This window comes from Myotis davidii, unplaced genomic scaffold (genome assembly GCF_000327345.1).
Source record: "Myotis davidii unplaced genomic scaffold, ASM32734v1 scaffold104, whole genome shotgun sequence".
NCBI classification, from domain to species: Eukaryota; Metazoa; Chordata; class Mammalia; order Chiroptera; family Vespertilionidae; genus Myotis; species Myotis davidii.
This window is the reverse complement of record NW_006296625.1, coordinates 5078063-5090827: the sequence shown is the minus strand read 5'-3', so window position 1 is coordinate 5090827 and position 12765 is coordinate 5078063. Positions and strand designations below refer to the sequence as shown.

Genomic DNA, 12765 nt, shown 5'->3' with positions numbered 1-12765 from the left:
CCTGAAGTGATCCAGGAGCCCACCAAGAGTAGCCTCATTAGAACATAAGACACTCCTATCACCCTGGAAATTCTATGGGATTCAGGAGCTCTGTGTTAGGAGCCAAAGGCCCAATATTAACATAAAAGGTGTTCCCAGTGCTCTTATCACTTAGGAAATTACAAGGGTTTTAGGAGCTCTGTGCCAGGAACCAACATATGGAGGCAGAGACCAACATATAAGTTTTATATTATTTCACAGACTTTCTTCCACAAAGAGCACCACCTCAGTTTGCGTTATTTAGCTGTACCAGTATATATATTATAATATTCTCTTTTTGAAATAAAGTTGTTTTTTCAGGATCCTCTTCTGTTTCTTTTCCATTTTCTTTTTCCACCTGTTTACCATGCCAGTGAGTAGAAGACACACCTTTGCTTATCCATCTGGGAGAGTAATTTGCATTTATTGGGCACCTACCAAATTGTGGATCATATGGTGAGCAATCGTCTTACTCTCTGGTAGGAGAAACAACACAAACACCTAAAACACTTAAAGGATAGGAAGTGCTACAAAGTGTCCTACTGACTTTATAGTCCCTTAAGTGAAGATCTAATGATAATAGTGATACTATGGCAGGTACTAATTTTAAGTGCCTATTCTGTGCCAGGCCCTAGCCTAAGCACTTTCCATATAGTATTTCATTCAATCCTTACAGTGATGGCGAACCTATGACACGCGAACTCATTTTTTTGGTTGATTTTTCTTTGTTAAATGGCATTTAAATATATAAAATAAATATCAAAAATATAAGTCTTTATTTTAGTATGGTTGCAAATATCAAAAAATTTCTGTATGTGACACGGCACCAGAGTTAAGTTAGGGTTTTTCAAAATGCTGACACGCTGAGCTCAAAAGGTTCGCCATCACTGCCTTAGAGCAATTGTTAGGTTTTCTTATATAGCAATACTTTCTCATGTGAAAAATCAACTATACTATTTGAGTTAGATCCTTTTCTGATTTTATTGATAGAGATTACTTTTGTAAAAATATTTTTTATTGATTTTAGAGAGAGAGGAAGGGAGAAACATTGATGTAAGAAAGAAACATCGATTGGCTGCCTCCTGCATGAACCCTGGCAAAAGATCGAACCCACAACCTGGGCATGTGCCCTGACCAGGAATCAGATTGGTGACCTTTCCATGCACGGGATGATGCCCAATCAACTGAGCCACACCAGCCAACGTGAGATTACTCTGTGCCTTAGTTTTCTTCCCAGAAAACCTCCAATGAAATGACAACTGATGCAATTGAATAAATAGTTATAAAAGTAAGATGCTGTGGAAAATGCTGAGATTATTTTCTTCCATTGAGCACTTAGATACTTCTTGTTTTATATCATCCTTTCCTTCCAACTAAATTTGACTCTAGTCCTCAATTTTTTATTGATCTATTGGAGAAACTTTCCAATGATTTTTCTGATACTTTTGCCTCTATTATTCTACTTCTAGTCTATTTTTTTCACAGAGCCATGTGAGAAATTTTTCTTAAACACAATCCTGAATATGGTACCTTTCTTTCAGAGAACTTCATACACTACTTACACAATGAAAACTAAGCTTTTTAGAATGACATTCAAGGCCCCCGAATTCTAGCCCCCCACCTACCTTTTTAGTGTTTTCATCCTTTTCATTCATTCTACACCCCACCAACCCCTATTTTTCAATCTTATGGAAATCTTGCTTTTCTACTAGGAGGGGTGAAGAGTCCAGACTTTGGAGCTAGATACCCCTGGTTCAAATTCTGGCTCTGTTTATTCCCAGTTGTGTGACTTTAGGAAAGTTACTTAACCTCTCTATGCCTTAGTTTTTCCTTTATAATGAAGATAATTATAGCATCTATCTTATAGGGTTATGGTGAAAACTAAGTGAATAAGTCAATATATGCAAAGCACTCAGGACTGAGATACACATAAGGAGAGTGCTATGTAAATGTCATTTATTATTTTGTACCTGTGTTCATTCATACAGTCAGGTTGACCTGGAATATCTGTCATTTCTACCTCTCACAATATGGCCTTCAAAATGCTACCCAGATGCTATCTCCACTATTAAGTTTGTAGACTCTCCCTTTCAATAGTAGTTTTTTTTTATTCTACCTCCTTCCCATTTATGCCTATATCTTATTAGATTTATACATTGCTTGCATTGTCTTTGTACATAGTACTTTCTTTCCTACAGAAGATACTGTTGCTTTTTGAGGACAAAGACCATATGCTCAGTGTGTGGCATAATAGAGCAGTATTTGGATTCCAGAAACCTAGGTTCAAATTAATTGAAGTGTGATGAATACCACATTACCTAATGCCTACAAGCCTTAGTTTACTCATCTTTAAAGTGGGTTAATAATAGCAACTTCATATGATTATGTCATTATTATTCATCATTGTGATACTAGCTCTAGCCCACTTGATACTCTGATAAATTTTATAGCCATACATATCAATATGTAAGCAAGCATCAAAGTTTAGGGAGATTGGGTTAAAAGAAATGATGAAGACTTCTTTAATAATTAGAAATATTAACATCATGGTATTTTTCCCAAAAACCACTTGAAATCATACAGTTTCTCTGAGAACATTTTACACCTTTCTTTGTTTATACGATATGGCCTTGTTCTTTGCTGTGTAATACCAACAATTATAATCTGGGCATCCTCTTCCCGACATCTCCTCAAAGCAAAACTTTGCAGGAGCCAACGTTTCACATGAACAATCATAGATTATTTTAAATGATAGAGGTTTTGAAGTATCATAATTTAATAATTTGGAGGACTTCTTTTTGGAGTTAATTTACTTAAAGCCTACCCAATATTTCTCTTTATGCCATGTTCTGGAAAGGTTGTTCTCAGAAAATCAGTTACTATTTTTATTCTGCGTAAAGGTCTATGAATAGAGCTCAAACTCTATGTGCTTCCATCAGGTACCCTTCAGATGAGCGAGAGAGATTTGGCTTATATTATTGCTTGCATCTTTTGGATAAAGAAATCAAAGGATGAGTAAGTTTAAAGTACACTGAAGAAAAAATATATAGCAACTTCATGACTCTGTTCCTGTTAATATCTACTCATTAGGATGAAGGTTTTCTTTCTTAGCATTAAACTCTATTTTGTCCTCAAATATTTTTCTCCACCTCCATATATTATGAAGATAATTCACTGGGAAAATGTGAATAAAAGTAATATTTCGGTAAGTCTTATTTTGACCATTGTTTTCTGACTTTGAAAACTTTGGCAACCTGTCTTTAGAAATAACACAATGGAACAGAAATATAAATCAACAAATGTTTATTGCTATTGCACTATCAAGGTTCTCCAGAGAAACAGAACCAATAGGTCTATTATAGAAATTGGCTCACGTGATTTTGAAGGTTGAGAAGTCCCACAATCTGCCATCTGCAAGCTGGAGAGCCAAGAAAACTGGTGATATAATTCAGTTTGATTCCAGAGGCCTGAGACTCAAAGGATCCAATGTCTTAGGGCAGGAGAATATGAATGTCTTGGCCAAAGCAAAGAACAATTCACCCTTTCTTTGCCTTTTTGTTGTATCTAAGCCTCCAGTGGATTGGCTGATGCACACTAGCATTGGTGAGGACAGTCTTCTTTATTCAGTCTGCTGATTCAAATGCTAGTCTCTTCCAGAAACATCCTCACAGACATACCCAGGAATAATGTTTCACCAGTTATCTGGGCATCCTCTTGTCCAATAGGGTTGACAAATAAAATTAATAATCACAGCCATGTATTCCTATATAATAAAAGCATAATATGCATATCAACCAAACAGCAGAACGACCAGTCGCTATGACACGCACTGACCACCAGGGGGCAGATGCTCAACTCAGGAGCTGCCCCCTGGTGGTCATTGCGCTCTGCCGGGCTCACAGCTGCCGAGCAGCGGCGGTGGTGGGAGCCTCTCCTTCCTCCATTGCAGATCGGCGGTAAGGAGCAAGGGGTTCTGGACTGCAAGAGCCCCGGACTGTGAGAGGGATGTCTTTCTTACTATGTAGAAGTCTAGAGGAAGGTGATTCACCATTATCTGGCACTCATCATTTTCATTTGAAAGAGAAGCTTCTGTATCATGTTTTCCATCCTCAGCTCGAGTTTACATGCTTTAGGTTACCTTGTGGTCTGAGATGGCTTTGGGACTCTGGCCCTCACCATCTCATCTCAAAGCAGCAGTCAATTTAAAAAGAGAACATTGCCACTCAGAGTTAAACCAGGGATTTATAATTAAGGGAGAATGGAATAATGGATAGTGAGTGGGAACCAGCAGGCTTTGTATCCTTACACATAATCTGCAAAATGCAGGCTGCCAATCAATTATAACTGAAAGCTTAGATCGTTATTTGTGTCATGCTGTGGTTTTGAGCTGTGGCTGTATGTTTTTTCCTCAGCTGCCTTTTGCCTATGAAATGCAGGGATATTTAACTAATTTGTTTTTTGGTGAGAAAAGTAACATTCTGATTAAATTGGTGTTGGAAAGAATTATGCAGAAATGTGGATATTGTAAAACTTCCTATTTAAAACTGTTAAATATCTTCCTCAGCAGGTATATTATTGTAAATCATTTCACACATAATTTAAACTATATAGTAGATATATTACATATACAGAATAGCTATGTCATGATATTTGTATGTATTTGACATCATATATCACTTACTATTTGCTAGGTTCTGTTTTTAAGTCCTTTGCAAATATTAACTCATGTGCCTTTTCCACTGTCATTCTCTCACAGGTAGATAGTAGAGTTTCTCAGAGGCCATATAACTTGTGATGACATCACCTCTCTGGTGGCTTTGGAATTTCTTTAGCTATTATTATTGTCTTCTAAATGGCCTCCCTGTATCAAATGCTTGTGTTTTTTTCCCCAATAACCTCCATAGTTATGCTTTTAAAAATGCCTGGCTGAAACATATTATGCTCTTGCATAAATACTTATACTAGCTCACCATTGCCTACAGAAAAATTAAAGTTTAAACTTGGGGGTGACTTACCAGGCTCTTTCTTCTAACTATGATCTACCTTTCCAGCCTCAAATTCCTTATTATCCCTCATACACCATATGCTTTGACCTACATTTACTTTTTCTCCAATCCCAACAAGCATGTTTACCGCTCACACTCTCCCTTCAACACCCAGTTAGCTACCTGTCATACCCCAGGATACCCATAAGCACAAAGAAAGGTAGAGAACTAATGAGATCAGAAGTGAAAAGCTCCATAGGGAAGATCCTAAACTGGAACAGTGGTCAGCAGTACCCTTATTATGTAATGCTTGTGAATAAAATTGGAAACTCCCAGGAAATGGCTAGGTCTGAGATTCCTTACTCTAAACATCATCCCATGGGTTTGAGCCTGAAAAATTTGCCAGCCCTGTTTCTCTCTATGGGCTGAGTTTCATTCTTCTGCCCACAGGTAGTCCCCATCATGGCTACTTCCACCATGGCTACCACCTCAAGTTCTGCTTTAGACCAGAGTTATATTCTCTCCAGATCCTTTTCTCCCAACCTTGCGGCTGGGTTCTTCCCTCCACATCAGAACTCCTGCATGTCTCGTCTCACCAGGATTGAGCCCACATTCTCTAAGCTTGCAAATGAAATTTGGTTTAATAAGATACTTAAATCAGTTTCCTCTCGCTTGAAAGTGTTCTTTGTTAAAAGTTATCCGTCACTTATAACTTTAGGGCTAACTTCTATCATGTCTTCTTCCACTGTCCTTGCTCAAAACTAGGGCCCTATCTATTGCAAAGTAATTACAAGAACAGAATGGAGCATTGAAATTTCTCCCTGCTCTCCTCCTCAGAAACCGTTCTGACTAGATAATTGCAGTAGAACTTTCTGAATGATACAGATGAAATTGTGTGTAAGACCCCATTGCAGCAATAGCACTTCAGATGCCTGTCAAACCGGGACATGTGCTTATCTCTTTTCATGGACTTCTTCTTTTATATATATTTTGGTAATTTGAATGAAAATTTGTTTAGGGATGCTTATAAACCCTGACTGTCAGATGTTTTCTTATCTGTGGACATGATATACAATTCAAAGACCCATTGTTATTTTCTTTATACCTCCAAAAGAAAACAATTATCTTAACTTTTTTTTTTGAGAAGTGAGAGCATGCTATTTTCAGTCACAAGAAAGAATGCAAAAGTCTATGCTAGTGAATATTCTAGTTCAAGCCTTGCCTTCAATCTTTGAAGATTTTGTTCACTGTCAAGGTAGCTATTTCTATCTTACTTTGTAGCTACAAAGCCCTTTTCATATCATTCTTTAATGGCACTTTTTATGTTTTATTATAATTGTGTACTCTTTTGAATATAGGCATTTAAATAGTAGCTTTAACTCAGAATTGCTCTTTCATGGTACAGAGATCCACTTTTAATTCTCTGTTCTCCTTTCTTCAGCCTTACCTTTTTAATTTAAGCTTAAGTAGATATATTCTTTTCTTATCAAAATTATGGCAAGGCTGCATAGTATCTATTCAAGGTTCTAGAGACCCAGTCTAGATGGCGGTGTAGGTAAACATGGTACTCGCATCCTCCTGCAACCACATCAAAAATAAAACTAAATTGCAAAACAAGCATGATTCAGAACCGCCTAAAATCTAACTAAATAGAAGTCCTACAACTAAGGATATGAAGAAGAAGAAGCCACGTTGAGACTGGCAGGAAGGGTGGAGACACAGAATATATTGGTCCCAGACTCACATATGGCAGATAAAAATTGGGAGAGATATCTCAGCTTCAGAGGTCCCCCTGGAGGAGCAAGGGGCCCCAGCCTCACACCAGGGAACATAAGGGGAGGAGCTGAGCTTTCTGGCATCAGAGCGAGAGCTGGAGGGGCAACTTTCTCTCAGACAGGCATCTGGGAGAAGACATTGTTCCTTTTCCGAACCCTATGCCTACAGAGCTGGCAGGCAGGCACCATATCTGAGTCTCCATCACTCTTTGCCCTAACACTTTTTGCCCTGCCCTGGTGATTCCCTGAGACCCCATCTGATCCAACTTGCAGGCCCACCCAAGCTGTTTCCAGTGGCCTTTCCATACAAATTGCCTGTCTTGGCTCATGCTTCAGACTTTCCTAAAATCTTTCAAATAAGCAGTATCTGGTCTCAGTGTGCCGCATACCTCTAGCAAAGTGGCTCTAAGCTTGGCACTAGTGGCAGCTGGCCTTGGTTCACCTCCCCCGGGCACCTCAAGTCCAGCACAAGTAGCAGCAATCCGCAGATCGCTTTGTAGCTCATGCCGGTAGCACAGGCTATAGCTGATGTTTGCCTGCACATCTGGGAAGCCCCAGAGCCAGTGCACCAGGTGGACCCCATCAGACCATGTCGAACACCACCCAACCACCTCCAACTTTCTAAATTAATAGTGTAGAAAAAGATTGTTCAAGGTATATTTAAATTACTTTAGATATACAAACAGTTTTCAAGCATTTTTGTAGTACATTTTTCATAGGATGATGTTAACACAAATATTTTATTGATTAAATTCAAGTTATCTAAGAAATTTTTAAATATCTTAATTTCAGACCTTAATATTTCAGAAATATTAAAATTAGTTTGCTTGAAAATGCTCTGAATTCCACTTACCCAACTGAGAGTGGCTGTATTCCCCTTGTTTAACTTAGCTCTCCCATGACTAAGTAGGAAGCTTTGTCAAAACAGTGGTTCAAATGTAAGGAAATCAAGTATAATTTGGGGGGAAGGATTACATTCAAATTTTAGCTCCCAAACTAATACAAAAATAATTGTAAAGTCTAGGAAAATGTTTAATGTAATATGTCCCAAACCCTTTGAGATATAGTCAGTTTTCTTAACTAGATGGCCAGTAATCTACATTCCCAATAAATGGGCAGATGTTTCCTTGGGTTTCCCCCCTGCCCTCAATAACTTTTATTCTGTGGATTCAGTGACTAAAAAATACAAAGCTTTAATTTCTCTCTATTTCTGAACCTACCTCCATGGAAAGAACATTGAAAATAATGTATTCCTTTAAATTCATTGGAGTCTTTTGAAACTATTTCCAATCAGCTTAAAGGAGAGAATAATAGTACAAATTTGAAGAAGATTGCTGTATCAATAAAATATATCATTATAATATTATTTATAAATAACCCTCTTTACTAAAATCTAATTCAGAATTGCTAGAAATAAAATAGAATTCAGGTAAGATAAGACTCATTTTAGTTAAGTTGCAGCTTTTAATAGCTTAGTCCTAGGAACACAGATGCACAATTGTTTCTAATATTTTTATAAGGAAGTTTATTTATATCTAGTTTTTTCTAATGTTCTTAAAGGCTGACATGCTTTCCTAGAAAACTAATAAAAAGAAACTAATGAGATCCTAGTTTTAAATATACATTTGATTTTTATTGGGTCATTCTATAACCTGTTTGCTCATTTTACATGTTTTAATACTTATTTTATCCTTTAATACTGAAATGCAATTGTTATATGAAAATATTTAAATGGTTCACAGTATTTCTCTTTTCTCCTTAATACATGCAAATGATGCTATAACTTACAAAAACATTTATAATTAAAGTATCTCCAAGAACAAAATAAAACACCCTATTAGACTTTATGAAAACATAAAGTAGAGCAATAAAGCTCAAGGATTAGGTCTGGATAAATGCCCATAAAACCATGGCAATTAATTATGGTTTAAATGCTCTGCTTCTGATAGCACACTTAGCTCATTCTAATCTTCACTTATTTTATTTTATTTTTATTTCATTCTTTTATTTTTCAATTACCGTTGCCATTCAATGTTGTATTAGTTTTAAGTGTACAGCTTAATGGTTAGACATTTGTATAGTTTACAAAGTGACCCCCAATAAGTCTAGTACCCACTTGGCACATACTTATTACCTTCTTTTCATAATCAACACATGCTTATCACATGACAGGGATATTTTGACCCTTATCATAATTAGGATCTATGAGAATGCAAACCTTTGGGTTATATCTGAAAAACTATATCAAATAGCTTACCTGGGCAAATTTCTAAATCCATTTTTTGTTCACAGAGTCTGTTCCCTACATAGCAAATAGAATGAGCTTTGAAAATATAAATCAGTCAAAATCCCTTCCCTGCTCAAAATTCCACCAAGAGATTGCAGGTAGACTATAATGCAGACTCCTTGCCATGGCCTATAGATCACATACATTCCAAGCCCTTCCCACGCCCAGATATTTTCCCCAACCACTCCTGATTTGCTCTTCTCTAGCCACTCTGACCTGGCTCTTCTGCCAAACAGGCCAGATTTCAGCCAATTCCTGGCCCTTTACACTTACTTGCTTGGACCTGCTTTCAGATCTACCAATGGCTCACTCTTCTTCATTTAAGTCTCTGCTCCAATATTTCTCAGGTGGGATTTACCTCGCCATCCCATTGAAAACAGCCCTTGCATTTCTATCATACCTTTCTCCTTCACCTCATTTATTTATCTTCCTAACATTATCTACCACTTGAAACTATAATATTATTTGTTTGCTGCTCTCACTAGAATGTAAGGACCCGAGGGCAAGGCCAGGTAACTACTGTATGACCAGAGCCTAGAAGAGTGTATGGCAGAGTGGACATTCAAAAAGTATCTGATGAATGAATGAATCCTTCAATTTGAAAGAAAGTGAACTACGTTTTATTCTCCTGAACCTTAAATTGGTATTCTGAACCCTATTTCTTATCACTTTTTAGAGTGCCCTCTCTCCCAAATTATACTTTCAATATGGTCTTTTAAAATCTCTCCTTTTATATGAAAAACTTCCTTTTTATTATCAGTTTCCATTAGAATCCTCTTTCCAGACCTTGCTTCCTAAATGATATTTTTCTAAAACTTTTGTTTTCTCAACTTTAAAGTAGAGATAGTAGTAATAATTACCTCAGTGTTATGTTAAAATTTATTGGGGATATTTCTTTATCTTACATTATTTAACCACTGAACAGCATTTAGTATATTACATCCTTCTTGAAATATTTTCTTCCCTTAGCTTTGACTATAAGGGACTCTTTTGATTTTCTTCCTATTTATTCAGTCCCAGCCTCTCTATTTCTGTTCACATTCTAATGTTGTATGACCTGAAGCTAAATTGGACCCTCTCCTGTTTTCTTCTTCTCTTTTCCCTTCCTCATCTCTCCCTTTTCCCACTCTACTTCCCTTTTTCCTCTTCTTTCTAATATGTAATCTAACCATTTTCATTCTTTAAATAACTTCTGTTACCCAGCACACTCCAAATGTCTATCTCCTGCTTTGACTTCAGATTAATCAAGGTATGTGTCATTTTACTTGTTCATAATTAGATGTATATCTTGCTTTACTTGCTCAAAACCATTGTCTTGATTCTCCTCCTTCACCCAGCCCCCACCTCATTCAATTCGCTTTATTTTCTTTTTCTTTCTTCCTCCCTCCCTCCCTTCCTCTTTCTTTCTTTCTTTCTTTCTTTCTTTCTTTCTTTCTTTCTTTCTTTCTTTCTTTCTTCCTTCCTTCCTTCCTTCCTTCCTTCCTTTCATTTTTTCTCTTCTTTCTTCTTTTTGTTCTCCCCAGCATCCAAAAATCTTTTTAATAACAAGGTAGGATTTGGGGTTAGTTTTTGTAGCCACGGCTGGCTGGGCGTCCTTTTGTGCGCTCGAACTTCCAGTACTTGGATTGCTCATTGGGTTTGGTGTGGCTGGGGGGGGTGGTGGGGGTGGGGGGTTCCTGGGGCCTTGCCGAAATGGCTGTACACCTCACGGCTCTTGGGAGGATGAGAAGGCAAGATGGTGCCAGAGCCCTTGGGGCAGTCCAGGGTCAGCTGGTCGAAGGTGAGGATCTTGCCCCTGGCCTTGAGGATGGGATGCCAAGCACAGCTGCTCACTGGAGTGCACACACCTTTAGTTTGGGCACCTCCTGGATGCGCTCATCATCAGTTACAGTCCCTACAACCACAGCAGTTTTCCCTCCTGGCCAGGAAGCTTCATCTTGCGGATCATCCCTGAAAGGGACAAGAGGCGGCTGGTTGATGCGACTCAGAACAACCCCTTCAGCACCACTTGATTGAAGGTAGAGCTGGTCCCTCTGTCCAGAAACCTGCACAGCTTGACCAGCAACCTTAGGTGGGTGTCCTGGCTCTTGGGCTCCTTGCCGTGAACCTTTTGTTCTTTGTTGTGGCGGGATGTCGACTCCCATGATGGCGCCTTCTGCCTCCCTCTATTTCCTATTAGTAAATGATACCATTATGCTTTTCAGTTGCTCAAACTAAAAATCCAGATTTTACTCTTGATATCTGTCTGCTTTTCATTACCCACACCTGACTGACCAGTAAAATTTGCATGTAATACCCAAATTATATCTTCAATCACCCATCCACTTTTCTTTATCTCTTTCCACACCACTGGGGAGAGTGCCTTCCATTTAGTCTTGCTACGTTCATTCTTGAACCACCCTCAAATCTTTCCTTCCACTGTGCAGCCAGACCATATACTCTAATCATGTTACTCTCTTGTTTAACAACAGTTCAGTGGTTTCCCATTGCAAGTTCAGTAATACAAACTTCTTTACCATGGGCCACTAAGCCCTCCATGGCCTGGCCTTCCTTACTTTTCCTAATCTGTGTCTTCTCCATCTCCTCCTAGCTAATCATGCACCAGTCTCTTTCATCTCCTTTCTTGTCTCAGACAAACCAGAATACTTCTTGCCTTAGGATATATTTTTTTATGTATTCTTCCCTTTGTCTGATGCAGTTATTTTTCCAACCCTTCATATGTCTGGATCCTTTTTATCCAGATTTTAGCCTAAATGTCATCTTTTCAAAGAGGCCTTTCCACCTGCTCTGAGCCCCCTGCCTCCACATTCTTCTATTATGTCTTCCAACTTATTTCCTTTATTACAGTTGCATAATTTGAACTTTGCCTATTTATTACTGTTTACCTTTTTCACTGCCCATATTTTTTACAACCCTCAAATCCATGAGTGTTGTGTCCCTGATGCTTAGAACATTGGCTAGGCCATTCAACTAATATTTGTTGAATGAATAGATGATATATTTAAGTCAGATAATATATTTAACATACTTAGTATTGTGTTGGCCATATGGAAAGTGACCAATAAATGCTAAACCTTGTTACTAAACGTGCTGATTCCCTTTTACCTTTGACTTCAGTCTTGAATCTTGGTTGGGGGCAGAGGAGAGAGAGAAAGGGTTGGGGTGGAGAGAGAGAGATAAAGAGAGAGGGGGGGTGGGGAGAGAGAGAGAAAGAGATTGCTTAAACTCAAAACAGTTAATTATACTTCCTCTCCCTTTGAATTAAGAGAGAGATGCTACTGGGACATTCTATAGTCCTTAGTCTAAATGTGGGTTGAGTCCTAGCCGGTTTGGCTCAGTGAGTAGAGTATGGGCTTGTGGACCAAAGAGTCCTGGGTTCGATTCTGGTCAAGGGCACTCCCTTAGGTGCAGGTTCCTCCGCAGCCTGGGGTGAGTGCAGGAGGCAACCAATTGATGTGTTTCTCACATTGATGTTTCTCTCTGTCTTTCCCTCTCTATTCCACTCTCTCTAAAAGATCAATGGAAAAATACCCTTGGCTGAGGATTAATAAAATAAAGTAAATAAAATTTAAAAGTGTGGGTTGAGGGACAAGTGGTCATGCTTTCATTTATTCAGTTTTTGTTGAGTACTTATTATGGTCCCATGTCTACTTTAGCTCCATAAAAAGTAAAAATAATTTAATTTATCCCAACCTTCCAA

The 12765-nt window shown here is 38.2% G+C and overlaps 1 pseudogene; it reads right to left on the bottom strand.

Moving 5' to 3' along the window:
• Positions 1 to 10627: 10627 nt before the first annotated feature.
• LOC102770027 lies at positions 10628 to 11209 on the bottom strand (annotated as a pseudogene).
• Positions 11210 to 12765: the final 1556 nt, after the last annotated feature.